The 21,714-nt window shown below is 50.7% G+C and overlaps 1 long non-coding RNA gene across 1 annotated transcript; it reads right to left on the reverse strand.

Annotated features, from left to right (window-relative positions):
• Nucleotides 1-203: 203 nt before the first annotated feature.
• LOC148538746 (uncharacterized) lies at nucleotides 204-20,351 on the reverse strand. The gene is made up of 4 exons (XR_015871552.1): nucleotides 20,073-20,351; nucleotides 1,884-1,957; nucleotides 624-1,443; nucleotides 204-547 (listed from the first exon to the last, which is right to left on the reverse strand). It is a non-coding gene; the product is annotated as an uncharacterized LOC148538746 (long non-coding RNA).
• Between the last annotated feature and the right edge of the window lie 1,363 nt (nucleotides 20,352-21,714).

Below are 21,714 nucleotides of genomic sequence, written 5' to 3' on the forward strand. Positions count from 1 at the left end.
AAGGTCAATTTGGAGTCATTAATGTCACAGGTGAGCATTTTCAGGAAGTAAGAAGGTTGTTGTTTGGTTTTTCCAAAAATAAAAAAAAATTAAAAAATAAGGTTAAAATTTGAAACATAGGATAGTAAACACACATAATTTTCAGTCTTCACAATGTCAACAAATGTAAAACCAAGGAAATGCAAATACCTGAAAAAGCGGGAAACAACATCATCACGTATGGCCCCCCCTGACACTCTCCTCCGACCAACCTCGGGGGGGCCATCCTCAGGCAAGGCATCCTCTGGCTGCATTGGGACACCACTCCTTATGGCGATGTTGTGAAATATCCCACACAGGACCACAATTTTGGAAACCATAGCCGGCAAATACATGAGGTCGCCACCAGAGCGGTGGAGGCATCAAAATCGGCCTTTTAAAAGGCTGATACAATGCTCCACCACCTGCCTGGTGGCAGTAAGTGCGGAATTATATTGAGTTTGTGGCCCTGGTGTGGGAACCAAATAAGGAGTGAGCAGCCAGGGCGTGCAAGGGTAACCACTGTCTCCTGTGAAAAAAAACAAGCATTCAGTACCACTTCTAAGTCAACAGTGTTTGCTTAAAAAATTAGGGGTACTACTTACCCAGAAGCCACACGTCACCAGCTTGTAGGTTGTTTAATTTGTGCCAAAGCCCTGATTGCCGGATGACAAATGAATCATGTGCTCTTCCTGGATATTTGGCATTCAGGGACAGGATCTGGAGGGAGGCATCACATACCACCATTACATTCATCGAATGAAAGTGCTTACAGTTCCTAAATATGGCCTCCAGCGCTGCTGGTGGCTGAAGTGGTATGTGAGTGCCGTCCACAACCCCTATGATATGTGGGAAGCCTGCAATTTGGTAAAAATTCTGCTTCACCACATTAAGGGAACCCATATCCAATGGCATCTTAATAAAATTATGTAGGTGGTTAAACAGGGCATCCATGACCGCCCTCAGGATCCTTGAAAAGGAGGATTGGGAAATGCCTGCAACAATCCCAACTGTGGTCTGGAAGGATCCTGAGGCGCAAAAATGTAACACCGACATTAACTGCGTGGTATTGCTGTTGGATTGTTAATTTGCCTTTCAAGATCACTCTCTATTAATGAAAGAGTGTCTAGGATGATTTGGGGTGGTAGGCGATACCGCCGTAAAACCACATCATCAGGCATTCCAAAAAGGGTGACACATGTTCTAAATATATGGGGCCTTGCACGCCTACGATGCCTACACCTAGGAGGATGTTCAGGTTGGTCGGGGTCGTGGACCATTGCCACTATAATTTGCCCAACATCAATCTGAAATGTTAGACAATGTAGTTAATTTTTTAAAATCTAAAAACAAGAAAATATACTTATCTTTTTGACACATTAAGAAGAATCTTACAGGGTTCGGTAGTGACATCTTGAAGAAAACCTATGAATTAGAATTCACATAAGTAAAAACAACAAATTATAAAAATAAAAGCCTAAGCCCAAAATATAAAGAATGCATACACTACACAGATGTTGTTAGTGTCTGATTTTATTCTATGAATCCAATGTTCGCTAACGCCACAGACAGGAGATGTGCAAAATATACGCAATAGAGGGCAAAAAAGACTGCTAAATGGTACGCTAACGCCACAGACAGGAGATGTGCAAAATATACGCAATAGAGGGCAAAAAAGACCGCTAAATGGTACGCTAACGCCACAGACAGGAGATGTGCAAAATATACGCAAGACATTTCGCATTTTTGATGGACAAATATTCATTTGGGCAAAAATAAAAAAAGAATGCATAATGAGATCCATTAAAAAAACATGATAAATGTTAACAATAAACAAGGTCTAATGTATCTCAATAAACACTTACCGTACAAAGACGAGCCCGAAAGTAGAAATGTAGTCCACCAAACGAAAGGAGATAAAAGGGAAAGCAAAAAAAACCTGAAATATATAGAAAAAAAAAAATATTAAAATAAAAAATTATAAAAAATTTTTACAAAAATGAAATTAAAAAAAGCGAACCAACAAACACCTCAAAAACCAAAAAAAAAGGATTAGTACCAAAACGCAAAAATGCGAACCAAAAAAATAACACTTGACAACTCAGCAACTCTCCACAACACCTTCACAAACAACTCCTCAAATCCAACATCCACCAACCACTTCTATCAACCCACCCCGAAACAAGGCCACAAAAAAGCCTTAAATAGACCTAACTTTCCCGCTCAAATCAATGACGCTCAATAGATGCGCCCGTATAATGCACACGCATCTATAAAAACGTCACGAGAGCACACAATGGGTCTGCTGAATTCAAGGATTGAATCATGTCCACAGAACAGGATCAAAGCCAAAATCCCAGACAACAAAGTAAGTAGCTCCAAAATGAAAGTTAGCAACCCAAAAAAAATAAAAAAAAGTAAAAATTAAAAAATATATATTTTTTTTTCGTAAGGTGTGGAGACAGACAATGAGGAGGCTGCAGGGCCTAATACCCAGGCCAGGAGTAAAAGAAAATGGCAGCCGCAATTCACTAGAAAGGAGATGGAGGTTTTGGTGCAAAACTGTATTGACAACCTGGCACAGGTGCCACGAAATATGGGTGCAAGCCAGAGATGGAAACTGTGGGAGGACATAGCCAGTGCTGTCAATGGGGTTGGTGACTTTGTCCGTTCAACCAAAGAGGTCAAACGCCGGTACGTAAATGCTCTCACCTAAGTCCCAAAATGTGGAGGAACATTTCAAATCTAAAATAACTTTTTTTACCAACAGATGGAGTGACTTCAAATATTGGCTAAAGCAAAAGTTGGCTGATAGGGCTAGGCATGCAGAGGGGACAGGTGGTGGGTCAACCCCTGTGTCACTGGAGCTGACCGATTTGGAGGAGCTGGCACAGGGGTGTGTGCAGGAAGAGGAGGTGTTTGGCATGTCCAACATGGACACAGACATGCCAGACTTTGCGGCTCCACATGCAGGTCATTGAGATAAAACTGTTTTTTTTTCTGTTTTTGGAAAACTTAAAAATGTACTAATATTTGTATGATCTCTCTTTTTCACACAGGCACAGAAGAGGACGAGTGTGCTCCAGAACTGAGTTTTGGCTGCAGTAGATCTGCTGGCTCCGCAGGGGAGGAAGCAGTATTTCCGTCTGGGGACCCTGTGGCGGACAGTCCAGGGCCTTCCCCCTCGCAGTCAGTGGCCCTTCTCTCAGATCTCAATGAGAAAACGGATCAAAACACAGAGATTCTGTGGAGTATGGACGCCAAACTGCTATGGCTGGTGGACGCCCTGGAGTAAAATGCTGCGCCAATGTCAGACTAGCTAATGCCCTGGAGCAGCTCGTCCACCTGCGCATGTTGGAGCCGGCCTTCCTTCCTGCCGGAACATCAGGACCCTCCACCTCTCGCACAACATCGGACAATCCTCCAAATGTGCCTAGCCATATGCCTAGGCCAGAGGAAACACCAGCTACCTCTGGCCAGGCAAGGCGTTCGACCAGACGGACAAAGTCATGCTCCCTCCAGCATCAAGCCTAGCGGGGGAGAAGGCGTTGACAGCACTGGCAAATTTCCCCACGTTCCATCTCTGTGTTTGCCTCATATTTTTGCACCTCAAAACCTCCCTCTCCTTTCTTGTGAATTTTTTTATTTTTGTATCATTACTTTATATATTTGAAGTCCCATAAAAAATATTGGGACTGTAAAATTACACTTTTTAAAAAAAAAATGTGAACATTTATTTATTTCCAAATAAAAAAACAATAACCCAAGAAAAATTGTCTAATTCATTATGAAATGGCTAAAAGGGACTGTAACAAACAAAATTAAATACTTAACAAAGGTCATATACTTAAAAAAATGTTTAAGTTAAAAAACAAAAGGTAACAGGTAAGTAAATAATAACACAAGCCAAGCAATTAGTAGCTGATTGTCTTTCTGGCTTTTACAAAAAATGTAAATAAAAAAAATTAAAAAAAGGTGTTGGGCTTTTTAAAAACAAAACAAAAAAAAGGTGTTGTGCTTTTTAAAAAAAACAAAAAACAAAAAAAAACAAGGTGTTAGGCTTTTTAAAACCATAAAAATATCTGACAACAACATGCGTACGGAATACAAGAAAAACATCTAACATTTTTACCTTTATTAAAACATTTATTTTGGGATTGCTGTGATTTCTAAAAACAAACAAATAGGAACACAACATGCGTTCCAAATTTAGCTAATATAGCCTGGCCATTGCAAATCACCTTCTCGCAAGTGATCCAATTATTAGGTGATTGGTCTTGTGTCTTGTAAAGGAGAATAGCAAAACATCGATTAGCTAAGGGAGCTACGAAGAGACCATCGTCTTTGCGAGATCCAATACCCTACCACAAGCTGAACGAGCAGTCATAATGGAAACTGGATCACACAGTGACGTGTACAAAATAGCGTCCACATTGGACGTTCGCACAAGATAATACATGTATGCCCAAAAAACGGCTTGCCACGCCTGCGTTTTCTCATCTCCACCCCCGTTACCACCCATAAACAGAACATTCTGTCAATCAAATGACATAGGTCACTTCCTGTTCGCTGTGTATACGAGCGAACGAAAAATGACCGCAATGATCCGGCCACACATGCGCAATGAGAACCGGACACATGCGTGGTTTAAAACAATCGAATGCGTACGAGCGAACGGCTGATAGCGTCCGGGTCTGAATCAGGCCCTCAGCTCCCAGCCCTATCCTCTGCCCCTCACCACCATCCTTAGCCCCCAGCCCCATCCTCTGCCCTCAGACTCATCCTCTGCCCCTCACCACCATCCCTGAGCTAGCTGGTGCCTGCATTTCTGCCCCTCCTGAGGAGGTAAGCAGAAATGTGTGATTAATCCTGGTTAGTGCGATTATTTCTGGACAGGGTGCCCAAATGGTAGTTTAGACGGGTTTAGCAGTTTTACACGGCTAAACCTGGTCTAATTACCCGTGAAGAGGGAGATAATTAATGGGCGCCCAAAACAACTGAATTGCAACATTGCCAATTAGTTACCACAACATAAAAAAGGATTGAATTGCCCCCAGAGTGTACTAAAACAAACAGCAACTCCAGCCCCTGTATAGATGTGTCCCTCTGTATCTAGGAGGTGCTGGGCATATATGCTAGTGTTAGGGATCTGCAGAAAAATGGGGTCCCTTGATGCTGGGCTACAGGCTTAAATGCTTTGATCAAATCATGACAAAATCCCCTTTGTTTTATTTGCTGCACACACATAAATTTGCAGTATATTATTGTTAGCGCCGATAGCAAAAGTTTTTCTGTTTTGTATACATTTATGGCATTAATATGGCCATGCTGCTGGTACCATGTATGATATGGGTAAAACCGAGCGCGGGCATATTTCTTTTCTGTCAAGTATGGAGTAAATATATTATAACAGGCAGCTTAGTGCACTGCAGAATTATTCCTTCTCTTCCCAACAATCCCCTTTTTCCTGCTTTCTGAGTTCTCAAGTTGCCTCATGGTAGGAGCACAGATGTCCGTTAATACCCCTTCAGACATTGCCAAAATCTCTGGAATTTGCGGGAACATGACGAGTTCACCCGGGTCCTTCTTGTGCTTGAAAGGGTCTGACCCAGTTTGTCTGTTGAATTGAATGTAGCTGCTTAGTCAAATTTCACTAAAGCTGCAAAAATGCAGTTTTAGCACAATTATTGTAACCACTTACATAGCTCCTTTTGTACACCCTTGCCTGAAGTGTCTATATACAGTATCTCTGGGAACTATCTCAAAACAGAAAGCAAGATTGACCACATATTTAGTTCAATAAACAGTTCTTTAACACGTTACACGTTACATTTGTAGAAATCAGCAGCAAAACAAAACAAGTGTGGGTTATGAAAAAAAACTATTTATAGTTGCAAAATTACTAAATAAATGGGTGATTACAAAAATGAAACTGGTTGAATACTAAAGAGTGAGTAAAGCTAGCCATTTTTCTTTGGGGCTACATTGCAGAGTGATCTCCACTGATTTATCTAATGCTTCAGGACAGTATTAACATGTCAGATAATGGACTGGTATTAAGTATTACTGATCAGAGTACATTTGGGAATTATTTCTGGTATAACCAAATAATAGCCAAAGTCAGTGAATTCATTTTTGGCAATTTCCACATCAAATTATTAAATAGAACCCGCTGCAGGGTAAATATAGTGACCGGAGATGGGGACTGGGAGCACATAAGACAGGAGCGGGGAATAGGAGAATAGGCGTAACTAGGGTATTTGGCGCCCAGGGCAAGATGAAAAATAGCGCCCCCACAACTGTGTGCGTGTGCGCCAAAAAAGGTGGGATTGGACACATGCCACAAGGGGCGTGGCCAATGAAAAATGGAGGCTTGTCAACATGACACGCCACCATTTCTCGTAACTCTGGGAACATTTGTTTCCATTCCATATGCACCTTATGCAATGCCCCCATTAGTAGTGCCCCCTTATGCAATGCCCCTAGTAGTAGTGCCCCTTATGCAATGTCCACTGTAGTAGTGCCCTTATGCAATGCCCCCTGTAGTAGTGCCCCTTATGCAGTGCCCCAGTAGTAGTTCCTCTTATGCAGTGCCCCCAGTAGTAGTTCCCCTTATGCAGTGCCCCCAGTAGTAGTACCTCTTATGCAGTGCCCCCAGTAGTAGTGCCCCTTATGCAGTGTCCCCAGTAGTAGTGCCCCTTAGGCAGTGTCCCCAGTAGTAGTGCCCCTTATGCAGTGTCCCCAGTAGTAGTGCCCCTTAGGCAATGTCCCCAGTAGTAGTGCTCCTTATGCAGTGCCCCCAGTAGTAGTTCCTCTTATGCAGTGCCCCCAGTAGTAGTGCCCCTTATGCAGTGTCCCCAGTAGTAGTGCCCCTTAGGCAGTGTCCCCAGTAGTAGTGCCCCTTAGGCAGTGTCCCCAGTAGTAGTGCCCCTTAGGCAGTGTCCCCAGTAGTAGTGCTCCTTATGCAGTGCCCCCAGTAGTAGTGCACTTTATGCAGTACCCTCAGTAGTAGTGCCCCTTATGCAGTGCCCCCAGTAGTAGTGCACCTTATGCAGTGCCCCTGTAGTAGTGCCCCTTATGCAATGCCCCCTGTAGTGCTCCTTATGCAGTGCCCCAGGAGTGCCCCTTATGTAGTGCCCCCAGTAGTAGCCAAAGTCAGTGAATTCATTTTTGGCAATTTCCACATCAAATTATTAAATAGAACCCGCTGCAGGGTAAATATAGTGACCGGAGATGGGGACTGGGAGCACATAAGACAGGAGCGGGGAATAGGAGAATAGGCGTAACTAGGGTATTTGGCGCCCAGGGCAAGATGAAAAATAGCGCCCCCACAACTGTGTGCGTGTGCGCCAAAAAAGGTGGGATTGGACACATGCCACAAGGGGCGTGGCCAATGAAAAATGGAGGCTTGTCAACATGACACGCCACCATTTCTCGTAACTCTGGGAACATTTGTTTCCATTCCATATGCACCTTATGCAATGCCCCCATTAGTAGTGCCCCCTTATGCAATGCCCCTAGTAGTAGTGCCCCTTATGCAGTGCCCCAGTAGTAGTTCCTCTTATGCAGTGCCCCCAGTAGTAGTACCTCTTATGCAGTGCCCCCAGTAGTAGTGCCCCTTATGCAGTGTCCCCAGTAGTAGTGCCCCTTAGGCAGTGTCCCCAGTAGTAGTGCTCCTTATGCAGTGTCCCCAGTAGTAGTGCCCCTTATGCAGTGTCCCCAGTAGTAGTGCCCCTTAGGCAGTGTCCCCAGTAGTAGTGCTCCTTATGCAGTGCCCCCAGTAGTAGTTCCTCTTATGCAGTGCCCCCAGTAGTAGTGCCCCTTAGGCAGTGTCCCCAGTAGTAGTGCCCCTTAGGCAGTGTCCCCAGTAGTAGTGCCCCTTATGCAGTGTCCCCAGTAGTAGTGCCCCTTAGGCAGTGTCCCCAGTAGTAGTGCCCCTTAGGCAGTGTCCCCAGTAGTAGTGCCCCTTAGGCAGTGTCCCCAGTAGTAGTGCCCCTTAGGCAGTGTCCCCAGTAGTAGTGCTCCTTATGCAGTGCCCCCAGTAGTAGTGCACTTTATGCAGTGCCCTCAGTAGTAGTGCCCCTTATGCAGTGCCCCCAGTAGTAGTGCACCTTATGCAGTGCCCCTTGTAGTAGTGCCCCTTATGCAATGCCCCCTGTAGTGCTCCTTATGCAGTGTCCCCAGTAGTAGTGCCCCTTATGCAGTATCCCACGTAGTAGTGCCCCTTATACAGTGCTCCCAGGAGTGCCCCTTATGCAGTGCCCCAGGAGTGCCCCTTATGCAGTGCCCCCAGGAGTGCCCCTTATGTAGTGCCCCCAGTAGTAGTGCCCCTTATACAGTGACCCCAGTAGTAGTGCCCCTTATACAGTGACCCCAGTAGTAGTGCCCCTTATACAGTGACCCCAGTAGTAGTGCCCCGTCGATGGTGAGTTTGTTTTAGTGTATAGTGCCACTGTTGGACCTGGCTGTAAGGGGGGCTGCCGCCGTCCAGGTCAATGCGGTGGTCTGCACTGACCTGGACGCTGGCTGGTGGCGCCCAGGGCACGTGTCCCACTGGACCCAGCTCTAGTTACGCCACTGATTCAAGAATCAATCCAGAATGTTGTTAGGATTAAAAGCATTTTTCTTCTGAGCAGAGTATAACAATATGTGTGTGTTAGTGCTTTGAAAATATATTCAGATTGACTGTCATATACATTATACCCTAATGGGCTACATATAGGTGTGGTCACACCTATTCTTATCCTGTAGGGAATGATCACGCATCCAGGGCTTTAAAAGGTGGCTGACTAGCGCTACCTACCTGCAACTACAGATAGATAGATAGATAGATAGATAGATAGATAGATAGATAGATAGACATGCTGGGTACACACTGTCAAATATATTGGGCGATCAATTGATCGGCAAATATATTGTGTGTGCGTCGACCAGTTTGTACCAGTGATATGTATGTGAACGATGTCGTCCACAGATATATCGCTTCGGCTGTGCTGCACAGCTGATGGCAGATATATCTGCTCACCGTACTATGGGCCTGATTCAGACCAGCTCGCAAGCGTGTCGATGGCCGGGCAGTGTGCACGCACGGCATGTGCACTGCTCGTGAGCGAGCCCCGGAGCGAGCGAGAAATCACTTGCTTTGGTGCTCGCATCCAAAAGGGGCGGCTGTCGATGTTGATCGACAGCTCGCCCTGTTTTGTAGGCGGGGAGGGGGGGGGGGGTGGCTGACCAAACGGAGGCGTTCCTGAAGGAACGCCTGCCGATTGTGGGCGGCCCTACTGACATCACTCGTGATGTCAGTAGTGAGCTTCCGGCTCTATTAGAGCAGGAAGCTCACTGGGGCTTGCGGGAATGAGACCCTACCACAAGGGTCTCGTCACAAGCCCGATGGTCGCGACCATCGCGACCATCACCTGGCTGCTCGCAAAAGCTGTGGTTGGTCACCCACAGCTTAGCGAGCGGCCAGGAGGCCCGCTCCCCCCCAAAAAAAGCCGCCCTGATTCAGAGCGAGCGCTCTGAAAGAGCGTCTGGCTCTGAATCAGGGCCTATATTTACGGGCAGTCAGCCGATCGCCTGCACACTTGCTGCATGCATGGGCGCCGAGAGGGGGGGGAGCGGGTACAGTTTACCCGGGGCTTGCTAGAGGGGCCCGGCGGGGCCCGGTGTCGCCCCCCCTCCCTCACAGCAACTCAGCACACAGCTTGTGCTGGGCTGCTGTGTGAGACTGCTCGCGGCTGTTGCAGTGATGATTAGTTATTTTTTTTCCAAGGGGGCGGGGCCATGCCTCCCACGATTAGGCCATGCCCTCTCTATTTCCCGGGCGCGGCCAGGCTCTCAATGGCCCTGGCTGCATGGTCTGATGGTGATTGACAGCTAAATTGGGTGGGCGCATGTAAATGCCCGGCCAGTTGTGATGTCAGTCACAACGAATCAGGCAGTCTGTATGTAGAACATATGTTCTGCACAGTCTGCAGCTATATTTGCAGATCAGTCAATCTGCAGATTTATCGGTTAGGTGTATAGATAGATGGATAGATAGAAAGAGAGATAGATAGAGAGATAGATAGATAGATAGATAGATAGAAGATGCGTTCGGCATCTCGGCGGTCAGGATGTCGACGCTTACATTACTGGAGGTAAGTAGCGGGGATGGGCGGAGGGTTAGATTTAGGTTTAGGGGTTAGGGTTAGACACTAGGGGCAGCATTAGGGTTAGGCACTAAAAGGGGAGGGTTAGGTTTAGGGTGTGGGAAGGGGGAGGTTAGGGTTAGGCACCAGGGAGGGAGGGTTAGGGATAGGGTAGGGAGAAGGGGAGGGTTAGCATACCGACCAACAAGGGTATGCTAACCCTGTCGGGATGCCGGCGTCGGGACGTTTGCTGATGCTCAGGATCTGCAGGTAAGGGACGGTGACTGCCAGCGTCCCAGATATTGGAGGAATGGTGTGCCGAGGCTAGTGTCTGCATCTTCCAAAGCAGCTTCACTGGCTCGGGCAGCGTGAAAACACCGGCCATCCTAAGTAACCTGAGGGTTACTTAGATGATCGATGTTCACGCAGAGTGATCCGATGCTGCATCCTTGGATGCAGCAGTGGATTACAGAAACTGGCAGGAGGCGTCTTGTATAAATAGAGGCATACTGCCACCTCTGTGATCGACTGCTGCTATATTAGCATATTATCACACAGCAACTCTGAATCAGGCCCATAGTCAGCAATGTGAGGGGGATATTATTACATGTATCCCTTTTACACTGCCAACAATAATCCTGGGTTACTGTGCAGTGTGAATGGGTTGAAATAACCCGGGTCGAGCAACCCAGCATTTCAACCCGGCATTTTGATGCGATCTAGGTCTCATTCACAGCCAGGACTGCCATCAAAAATTGTGGGGCCCGGTACTGACAAAGTAGAGGGAGGGGATGGATTTATATATATAAAGAAGCCGTAACCACACAAAATATGTTGACAAAGCTAGACCCACATAAAAAAAGCCAGGAAAGTCTGACTGTACTGGGGGGGGGGGGGGGGGGGTGATAGGCTCAGGGCTGAGAGGGGGGGCAGGACAGTGACGGCTGGCAGGACTAGGGGGGAGACGCACAGGGCCGGGAGGGCTGTCTGGAGTGGGGCATGGCAGGGAATGCTGTCTAGACTAAGAGAGGTACAGGGAAGGCTGGCTGAACTAGCTGGGGAGGCTCAGGGCAGAGAGGGGAGGACAGGGTAGGGACGGCTAGCTGGAACAGGAGGAGGAGCACAGGGCATGGTCAGGCACTATGTAGTACCTGGTTTGAGCTTCTTCAGTTGGCAGCCGGGATCAGCGCTGATGGCATATCAGGATGATTGCTGCACCCACCGGCATTTCACCAGTTGCAGGACCCGCTACTTATTGGCTTCCGGTCCGGGAGCTTTGGTTGGCTTGCGCCCGGTGCCATCCAATCAAAACTCTCGGGCCGGCAGCCAATCAGGAGCTAACGCTCCTGATTGGCTGCAGGTCCGCGAGCTCCGGCTGGCTCGTGGCCAGCACCGTATTTACAATTGTAAATTAATGCAGCAGGCACTATCACTACTCTAATGCAGTGGCGGAACTAGAGAGTGGTGGGCCCAGGTGCAAGAATATGCTTTGGGCCCCCCAGTGGCAAACGCAGGATTTTGAAAGGGGGGGTTTCCAAATAATTAGTTATAGAGCCAATGACAAAAAAGTCTAACCAGAATAAGCCTGCAATGTACACTTTATTGTGTACTTCAATTGTTTTAATATAAATAATATAAATAATATAAATAATATAAATAACAAGGCATCTGGGCATAAAACTTGCACAATGTGATTTGTAGCAACTGCACATGTGCTAGAACTTCAGAAAGCCAGTACGGCAAATGTGTTACCCTGAGTGTACGCACAATGATGCTGGTGCGATCAGATCAGATGGTATTGCAAATGGAGCGGTGGAGTGATGGGCGTTCCTGGGCGGTGACCTGAACTGAACGCAAAAAGAATGTCTCATGGGCATGTTATGGGGGTGTTGTGGGGTCATTAGTGAGAGCTGCTGTTTTCTCAAATTCAGAGCCACAGCTACAGAGGTCACGTTTAGATGGAGAAATTGTGCACTTAACATTTTGCTCGCCACCTGCCAGTTTTTGGCGCCCTCCCCGCCATGGCATTTTGCTAATACTAATGCAGGCCCATTTCTAGGCAATTTGGCTCCCAGTGCGGACTGTTAAAAAATGCGCCTCCACCCCTCATAGACAGTTTACATTATAATTTTTCCTCCTTATACTAATGCCCAGTACACATGATGCTACACACTGTACAGCCCATTACACATTATGCCACATATAGTTATGTCCCTAACACCATTTTATGCCCCACAGTAAGGCTTCAAATTACTTGTCAATTACCTGCTTGTTGCCAGGGGTTTCATGCTCGTTGCCAGGGGTCTCATGCTCGTTGCCAGGGGTCTCATGCTCGTTGCCAATGGTATTATGCTATGGGTTTACATGCTTTTTGCCAGGGGTCTCATGCTGTTGCCAGGGGTCTCATGCTCATTGTCAGGGGTCTCACGCTCATTGTCAGGGGTCTCATGCTCGTTGCCAGGGGTATCACGCTCGTTGCTAGGGGTTTCATGCTCGTTGCTAGGGGTTTCATGCTCGTTGTCAGGGGTTTTATGCTCATTGTCAGGGGTTTTATGCTATGGGTTTACATGCTCATTGCCAGGGGTCTCATGCTCGTTGCCATGGGTTTCATGCTCGTTGTTAGGGGTCTCCTGCTCATTGCCAGGGGTTTCATGCTCATTGTCAGGGATTATACAGGAGAAGATGCATTTCTTTCTGCTTGTTCTCCTGGTGGCTTCAGCATTCCAGGCACTTCCAGAGCTGTGTTCCCTGACAAACACCAGAGATCAAGTAGCAACTCTAGTGTCTGTCTCCTCCTAGGTGGCAGCCATTTTTGGAGGGCATTTTCAGCAGACTCCATGCGGACGGCTAGTCCGCTTGGAATCTGCAGCCCAGGGCCCCTTAACTGTAGGAGGAAGTGCTAGCTTGGCAAACCCCACCTGCGTACACGCCTGCCCCCCCTTTCCTGGCACCCCGCACCACAACATTTTTTCACCAGCCCTCACTCCACCCCAGTAATAAAATACAGTGTCTGTCCTGCTGCCCAGCCTTGTTTTTTCACCACCCCTCACTACCCCCCCAGTCAGTAAATCCAGTCTGTCCAGCCCCAGCATGTGTCAGCCTCTTTCCCACCCAGCGCCAGCGTGTCAGCCTCATTCCCCTCCCAGCCCCAGTGTGTGTCCCAGCACCAGCGTTTCTGTCTCATTTTCCCTCCATCCCCAGTGTCTCTGCCTTGTTCTTCCCCCCAGTGTGTCCCAGCCCCAGTATGTCAGCCTCTCCCCCCCCACCCCCAGCATGTGTGTCATCCTCTTTCCCCCCCAGCGTGTGTGTCATCCTCTTTCCCCCCCAGCGTGTGTGTCATCCTCTTTCCCCCCCAGCGTGTGTCATCCTCTCCCCCCCTGGGTGTGTGTCATCCTCTTTCCCCCCCAGCGTGTGTGTCATCCTCTTTCCCCCCCAGCATGTGTGTCATCCTCTTTCCCCCCCAGCGTGTGTCATCCTCTCCCCCCCAGCGTGTGTCATCCTCTCCCCCCCAGCGTGTGTGTCATCCTCTTTCCCCCCCAGCGTGTGTCATCCTCTCCCCCCCAGCGTGTGTGTCATCCTCTCCCCCCCAGCGTGTGTGTCATCCTCACTCCCCCCCAGCGTGTGTGTCATCCTCATTCCCCCCCAGCATGTGTGTCATCCTCTTTCCCCCCCCAGCGTGTGTCATCCTCTCCCCCCCAGCGTGTGTCATCCTCTCCCCCCCAGCGTGTGTGTCATCCTCTTTCCCCCCCAGCGTGTGTCATCCTCTCCCCCCCAGCGTGTGTGTCATCCTCTCCCCCCCAGCGTGTGTGTCATCCTCACTCCCCCCCAGCGTGTGTGTCATCCTCATTCCCCCCCAGCGTGTGTGTCATCCTCATTCCCCCCCAGCGTGTGTGTCATCCTCATTCCCCCCCAGCATGTGTGTCATCCTCATTCCCCTCCAGCGTGTGTGTCATCCTCATTCCCCCCCAGCATGTGTGTCATCCTCATTCCCCCCCAGCGTGTGTGTCATCCTCATTCCCCCCCAGCATGTGTGTCATCCTCTTTCCCCCCCAGCGTGTGTGTCATCCTCTTTCCCCCCCAGCATGTGTGTCATCCTCATTCCCCCCCAGAGTGTATGTGTCTGCCTCTTCCCCCCCCCAGCGTGTGTGTCAGCCTCTCCCCCCCAGAGTATATGTGTCATCCTCTCCCCCTCAGTGTGTGTGTCATCCTCATTCCCCCCCAGCATGTGTGTCATCCTCATTCCCCCCCAGCATGTGTGTCATCCTCATTCCCCCCCAGCATGTGTGTCATCCTCATTCCCCCCCAGAGTGTATGTGTCTGCCTCTTCCCCCCCCAGCGTGTGTGTCATCCTCTTCCCCCCCAGCGTGCGTGCCATCCTCTTTCCCCCCCAGCGTGTGTGTCATCCTCTTTCCCCCCCAGCGTGTGTGTCATCCTCTTTCCCCCCCAGCGTGTGTGTCATCCTCATTCCCCCCCAGAGTGAATGTGTCTGCCTCTTACCCCCCCAGAGGGTGTGTCAGCCTCTCCCCCCCCAGCGTGTATGTGTCTACCTCTTCCCCCCCAGCGTGTGTGTCAGCCTCTTTCCCCCCCCAGCGTGTATGTGTCTGCCTCTTCCCCCCCCAGCGTGTGTGTCAGCCTCTTCCTCCCCCAACGTGTATGTGTCTACCTCTTCCCCCCCAGCGTGTGTGTCAGCCTCTTTCCCCCCCCAGCGTGTGTGTCAGCCTCTTTCCCCCCCCAGCGTGTATGTGTCTACCTCTTCCCCCCCAGCGTGTGTGTCAGCCTCTTCCCCCCCAGTGTGTATGTGTCTACCTCTTCCCCCCCAGTGTGTGTCAGCCTCTTTCCCCCCCCAGCGTGTGTGTCAGCCTCTTCCCCCCCCCAGCGTGTATGTGTCTGCCTCTTCCCCCCCCAGCGTGTGTGTCAGCCTCTCCCCCCCCCCAGTGTGTATGTGTCTACCTCTTCCCCCCCAGTGTGTATGTGTCAGCCTCTTTCCCCCCCCAGCGTGTGTGTCAGCCTCTTTCCCCCCCCAGCGTGTATGTGTCTGGCTCTTCCCCCCCCCCAGCGTGTATGTGTCAGCCGCTTTCTCTCCCCCCCAACGTGTGTCAGCCTCTTCCCCCCCAGCATGTGTGTCAGCCTCTTCCCCCCCAGTGTGTGTGTCATCCTCTCCCCCCCAGCGTGTGTGTCAGCCCCTATCACCCCCAGCGTGTGTGTCAGCCTCTTTCCCCCCCAGCGTGTATGTCAGCCGCTTTCTCTCCCCCCCAGCGTGTCAGTGTCTCCCCCCCCAGTGTGTGTCATCCTCTCCCCCCCAGCGTGAGTCATCCTCTTTCCCCCCCAGCGTGTGTAATCCTCTCCCCCCCAGCGTGTGTGTCATCCTCTCCCCCCCAGCGTGTGTGTCATCCTCAGTCCCCCCCAGCATGTGTGTCATCCTCATTCCCCCCCAGCGTGTGTGTCATCCTCTCCCCCCCAGCGTGTGTGTCATCCTCATTCCCCCCCAGCATGTGTGTCATCCTCATTCCCCTCCAGCGTGTGTGTCATCCTCATTCCCCCCCAGCATGTGTGTCATCCTCATTCCCCCCCAGCGTGTGTGTCATCCTCATTCCCCCCCAGCATGTGTGTCATCCTCTTTCCCCCCCAGCGTGTGTGTCATCCTCTTTCCCCCCCAGCGTGTGTGTCATCCTCATTCCCCCCAGAGTGTATGTGTCTGCCTCTTCCCCCCCCAGCGTGTGTGTCAGCCTCTCCCCCCCAGAGTGTATGTGTCATCCTCATTCCCCCCCAGTGTGTGTGTCATCCTCATTCCCCCCCAGCATGTGTGTCATCCTCATTCCCCCCCAGCATGTGTGTCACCCTCATTCCCCCCCAGCATGTGTGTCATCCTCATTCCCCCCCAGAGTGTATGTGTCTGCCTCTTCCCCCCCAGCGTGTGTGTCATCCTCTTCCCCCCCAGCGTGTGTGTCATCCTCTTTCCCCCCCAGCGTGTGTGTCATCCTCTTTCCCCCCCAGCGTGTGTGTCATCCTCATTCCCCCCCAGAGTGTATGTGTCTGCCTCTTCCCCCCCCAGCGGGTGTGTCAGCCTCTCCCCCCCCCAGCGTGTATGTGTCTACCTCTTCCCCCCCAGCGTGTGTGTCAGCCTCTTTCCCCCCCCAGCGTGTATGTGTCTGCCTCTTCCCCCCCAGCGTGTGTGTCAGCCTCTTCCCCCCCAGCGTGTATGTGTCTACCTCTTCCCCCCCAGTGTGTATGTGTCAGCCTCTTTCCCCCCCTAGCGTGTGTGTCAGCCTCTTTCCCCCCCCAGCGTGTATGTGTCTGCCTCTTCCCCCCCCAGCGTGTGTGTCAGCCTCTCCCCCCCCCAGTGTGTGTGTCAGCCTCTCCCCCCCCCAGTGTGTATGTGTCTACCTCTTCCCCCCCAGTGTGCATGTGTCAGCCTCTTTCCCCCCCCAGCGTGTGTGTCAGCCTCTTTCCCCCCCCAGCGTGTATGTGTCTGGCTCTTTCCCCCCCCAGCGTGTATGTGTCAGCCGCTTTCTCTCCCCCCCAGCGTGTGTCAGCCTCTTCCCCCCCAGCATGTGTGTCAGCCTCTTCCCCCCCAGTGTGTGTGTCATCCTCTCCCCCCCAGCATGTGTGTCAGCCCCTATCACCCCCAGCGTGTGTGTCAGCCTCTTTCCCCCCCAGCGTGTATGTCAGCCGCTTTCTCTCCCCCCCAGCGTGTCAGTGTCTCCCCCCCCAGTGTGTGTCATCCTCTCCCCCCCAGCGTGTGTCATCCTCTTTCCCCCCCAGCGTGTGTAATCCTCTCCCCCCCAGCGTGTGTGTCATCCTCTCCCCCCCAGCGTGTGTGTCATCCTCATTCCCCCCCAGCGTGTGTGTCATCCTCATTCCCCCCCAGCGTGTGTGTCATCCTCTCCCCCCCAGCGTGTGTGTCATCCTCATTCCCCCCCAGCATGTGTGTCATCCTCATTCCCCTCCAGCGTGTGTGTCATCCTCATTCCCCCCCAGCATGTGTGTCATCCTCATTCCCCCCCAGCGTGTGTGTCATCCTCTTTCCCCCCCAGCGTGTGTGTCATCCTCTTTCCCCCCCAGCGTGTGTGTCATCCTCATTCCCCCCCAGAGTGTATGTGTCTGCTTCTTCCCCCCCCCAGCGTGTGTGTCAGCCTCTCCCCCCCCAGTGTGTGTGTCATCCTCATTCCCCCCCAGCATGTGTGTCATCCTCATTCCCCCCCAGCATGTGTGTCATCCTCATTACCCCCAGCATGTGTGTCATCCTCATTCCCCCCCAGAGTGTATGTGTCTGCCTCTTCCCCCCCCAGCGTGTGTGTCATCCTCTTCCCCCCCAGCGTGTGTGTCATCCTCTTTCCCCCCCAGCGTGTGTGTCATCCTCTTTCCCCCCCAGCGTGTGTGTCATCCTCATTCCCCCCCAGAGTGTATGTGTCTGCCTCTTCCCCCCCCAGCGGGTGTGTCAGCCTCTCCCCCCCCCCAGCGTGTATGTGTCTACCTCTTCCCCCCCAGCGTGTGTGTCAGCCTCTTTCTCCCCCCAGCGTGTATGTGTCTGCCTCTTCCCCCCCCAGCGTGTGTGTCAGCCTCTTCCCCCCCCAGCGTGTATGTGTCTACCTCTTCCCCCCCAGCGTGTGTGTCAGCCTCTTTCCCCCCCCCAGAGTGTGTGTCAGCCTCTTTCCCCCCCAGAGTGTATGTGTCTGCCTCTTCCCCCCCCAGCGTGTGTGTCAGCCTCTTCCCCCCCCAGCGTGTATGTGTCTACCTCTTCCCCCCCAGCGTGTGTGTCAGCCTCTTCCCCCCCCAGTGTGTATGTGTCTACCTCTTCCCCCCCAGTGTGTATGTGTCAGCCTCTTTCCCCCCCCAGCGTGTGTGTCAGCCTCTTCCCCCCCCAGCATGTATGTGTCTGCCTCTTCCCCCCCCAGCGTGTGTGTCAGCCTCTCCCCCCCCCAGTGTGTATGTGTCTACCTCTTCCCCCCCAGTGTGTATGTGTCAGCCTCTTTCCCCCCCCAGCGTGTGTGTCAGCCTCTTTCCCCCCCAGCGTGTATGTGTCTGGCTCTTTCCCCCCTCAGCGTGTATGTGTCAGCCGCTTTCTCTCCCCCCCAGCGTGTGTCAGCCTCTTCCCCCCCAGCATGTGTGTCAGCCTCTTCCCCCCCAGTGTGTGTGTCATCCTCTCCCCCCCAGCGTGTGTGTCAGCCCCTATCACCCCCAGCGTGTGTGTCAGCCTCTTTCCCCCCCAGCGTGTATGTCAGCCGCTTTCTCTCCCCCCCAGCGTGTCAGTGTCTCCCCCCCCAGTGTGTGTCATCCTCTCCCCCCCAGCGTGTGTCATCCTCTTTCCCCCCCAGCGTGTGTAATCCTCTCCCCCCCAGCGTGTGTGTCATCCTCTCCCCCCCAGCGTGTGTGTCATCCTCATTCCCCCCCAGCGTGTGTGTCATCCTCATTCCCCCCCAGCGTGTGTGTCATCCTCTCCCCCCCAGCGTGTGTGTCATCCTCATTCCCCCCCAGCGTGTGTGTCAGCCGCTTTCTCTCCCCCCCAGCGTGTCAGTGTCTCCCCCCCCAGTGTGTGTGTCAGCCTCTTTCTGACCCCCCCCCCCAAACCACCACCACTTACTTACCTTATTTGCTTTTTCCTCTTCGGCTCCTCTCGATCCCTTCCAGCAGCCCTGCCCCTTGTTATGAGATGACGCACGTGATGTTATGTCGTCACGCGCGAAGTGTCATAACAAGGAGCCTGGCCGTGGCGGGTGTCTGTCTTGTCGGAGTCGGAGCGGCCAAAGCAGGCCGCTCTGGCTCCAACCATTTAATTAATGGGGACCAGGTTGGCGGGCAGCGGCACTAGTTCTGCCCCTGACTCTATGGCTGCCAGTGCAGCACCGCAGCCAGCCGGGCCCCCCTCTGTCTCTGCTCTCTCCGGGCCCGGGACTCGAGACCTGGCAGTCCCCCACTGATGGCGGCCCTGTTCACAGCATAGGAAGAGCTGCGCTTGGAGATGATCTCATCTCCTAACACCAACTCAGCACGTGATGGTGATGATGTCATCGACCCAGCAATAAGCCAGTCTGAAAGGGATCTCATTCGGGTTGCACCCATACACAAAATCCTGGGTGCAACATGGCATCGCGATGTGAAAGGGGTATTACTTCACACACAATTGGCAGGATGTACTAAAGTGAAAAATGCGGCAAAACCTCCGAAAATGCCTTTTTTTTTTAAAGTGGTTTGACCGTATTTCTCAGATGTACTAGGCACCGGAATGCATCGCCCCAGTGGGTAACGCCATCTTCAGACATCCTTAGATCAACGTTTCAATTCTTTACAGAATCTTCACTAGAATCATCAAATTCTGTAAAGTATTGAAACGTTGATCTAAGGATGTTGGCTTCTGTGCCTATTTATCTCTAAGTGAAGATAAGACCAAGTATGTATGGATTTCATTTTTGGAGGGCACCCTGGCAAGTAGCATTTAGGTGTAGGAGTGCTGGTCCCTGGAATTCTATATGTATATATATATATATACTGTATATATTACCTCTCATGTATGTGTCAGGTTCCCCAATAACAGCCATGTGGCCTATAAAAAATGTCAAGTTTTCTAATCGGTGAACAGAAACAAACTTTTAGGCAAAGTTTAGTATTATAACTTTAGTATTGCAAAAGGAGAAGGAATCTCATGTCCAAAGGCTGGCAATTACCAAGCCATTGTAAGCATAACATGTTAAAAAGTTTCTTACAGTCTGGGGCATAGCAAAAACTTTGTGGGCCCCATAGCTAAATTTTGAAAGACTTCTAGAGAAAACTCTCTCTGCAGCGCTCTACCAGCGTGAGCTTGCCTAGTGTTGCCCAAGGGGGGTGCTTTCTGCCACCAATCCTTTACATTTTTTTCTTGAAATTATGATTTTCATGCAAGTACTGGTCCTTCAGTATCACTATACAGTGAATGAAAGCACAGCTTACCTTCAGTCAGTTGTCCATCAGTCCATCCGTCCATACATTCTCTATATTCTTTGCTGAATCTCGAGTCCAGATCCTCCATCCACAGTGCCTCGCTGGTGCGCAGGGAATGCTGAGAGGTGTGACGTCATTGTCCATCCTGCAAGCAGGGAACAGTGTTCTGCAGCGCTAGGTGATGAGAGAAACGGCTGTGCGCAGGGAATGCTGGGAGGTGCAAAGTGACTGTTCCTTCCAGGGTATTAGAAGACACTACAATGGGAGGTGCAAGCGGTGTGCATTCCAATTAGTCCACATGGCAGATGACTTAACCAAGCTGAAGGTTTATTAACTAGGAAGAAACAGGAATAAGTAAACACATGGTTAATAGCAGGCACAGGTTACATGGATTGTCCAGTTGCCAGGAGCGTTTGAAGGGTTTGAAGGGTATTCTGATGCACCAGGTGTGCACACTCACTGTACTGCTTAAATGCAGTGATGGCAGCAGTATATATTAATATTAGTATAGTGTGAGGTGGTGACGCAGTAGAATATGGGGGTCTCATGGGTCCCCCATTGTACGTGACACTCAGGGGTGCATTTTATGCTGTGAATGGAGAGGAGATGAAGACGCATATGTGCAGAAGGCGCAGTTCGGAGGTTGGGCCTTCGGCAACAACCGCTCCTTGTGTCCTAGTACCTGGCAGCCATGTTAGAAAACAAAGGCAGCGCACTCCTCTGATACAGGGAACACTGTTTTGTGGTGTGAGGTGAGCACTAGTTGCAGGGGAGGTGGGCCCAGGGATGCGACTCGAATCCCATAGCAGCCACACCCCCTGCACCTACGGTAGCTTCGCCTTTGTTTACAGATATCAGCACAGCATAGTGTGGGCCTTGCACATTCAGGCTGGATACAGTAGCCAGGAGTTTATATTTATGTTACAATTTATTAATAGTTCCAACTGATTGCTAGTTTAATTCCTACACGAGCAGGTCTAATGTCAGTCATGTTTGTATCCAGGGGTGCGATGCATTAAGCATCACATTTTGCATGCTCTGCCAGGCATCACATGCATGCCGGCGTTAGTAATGCCAGTATGCATGAAGAAAATCGCTAAGGACAGCTCTTCTGATAAGACCTGTCCTTTGCAAGTGAGGGACTTCTGGGTTTATGACCAAGACGTCCCTCTGCGCATGTGCGCCGATTGGATCCCACTCACACTGTGCGGAAAGTAGTCCACAGGCTTCTATTGGGAAATATCATCTAACAACGTTACCCATTGGGTCAAAGCTGCGACAGCTTTGCTTTCTGAAGCTTGGTGCATATCAGAAATGCGGTCATACCCCCAAAAACTGCATTTTTTGGGTTTAACCAATTTATTAATGATAGTGCATCCTGACCCAGATCTAGGGCTATAGCAGATGGTTAATTAGTGCTTGCTAGCCTGTAACTACCACAAGATAGATAGATGTCAGGAGGGTTATTAGCTTACTTTCAGGCATTAGATGTTTCTTCCGAGTATACTGATCTGATGGAGCTGGATCTAACTATGAAAGCAAAAACAAGTGTTATACAGAATGTACATTCACTAATACTATTCCTAGCAATTCAGGTTTATTTTAGCTTTGCTTACTATATGTTATTCATTACGTTGTCACTGTAGGCTAC

Source organism: Taudactylus pleione, unplaced genomic scaffold (assembly GCF_031769625.1).
Source record: "Taudactylus pleione unplaced genomic scaffold, aTauple2 ptg000037l, whole genome shotgun sequence".
Lineage (NCBI taxonomy): Eukaryota > Metazoa > Chordata > Amphibia > Anura > Myobatrachidae > Taudactylus > Taudactylus pleione.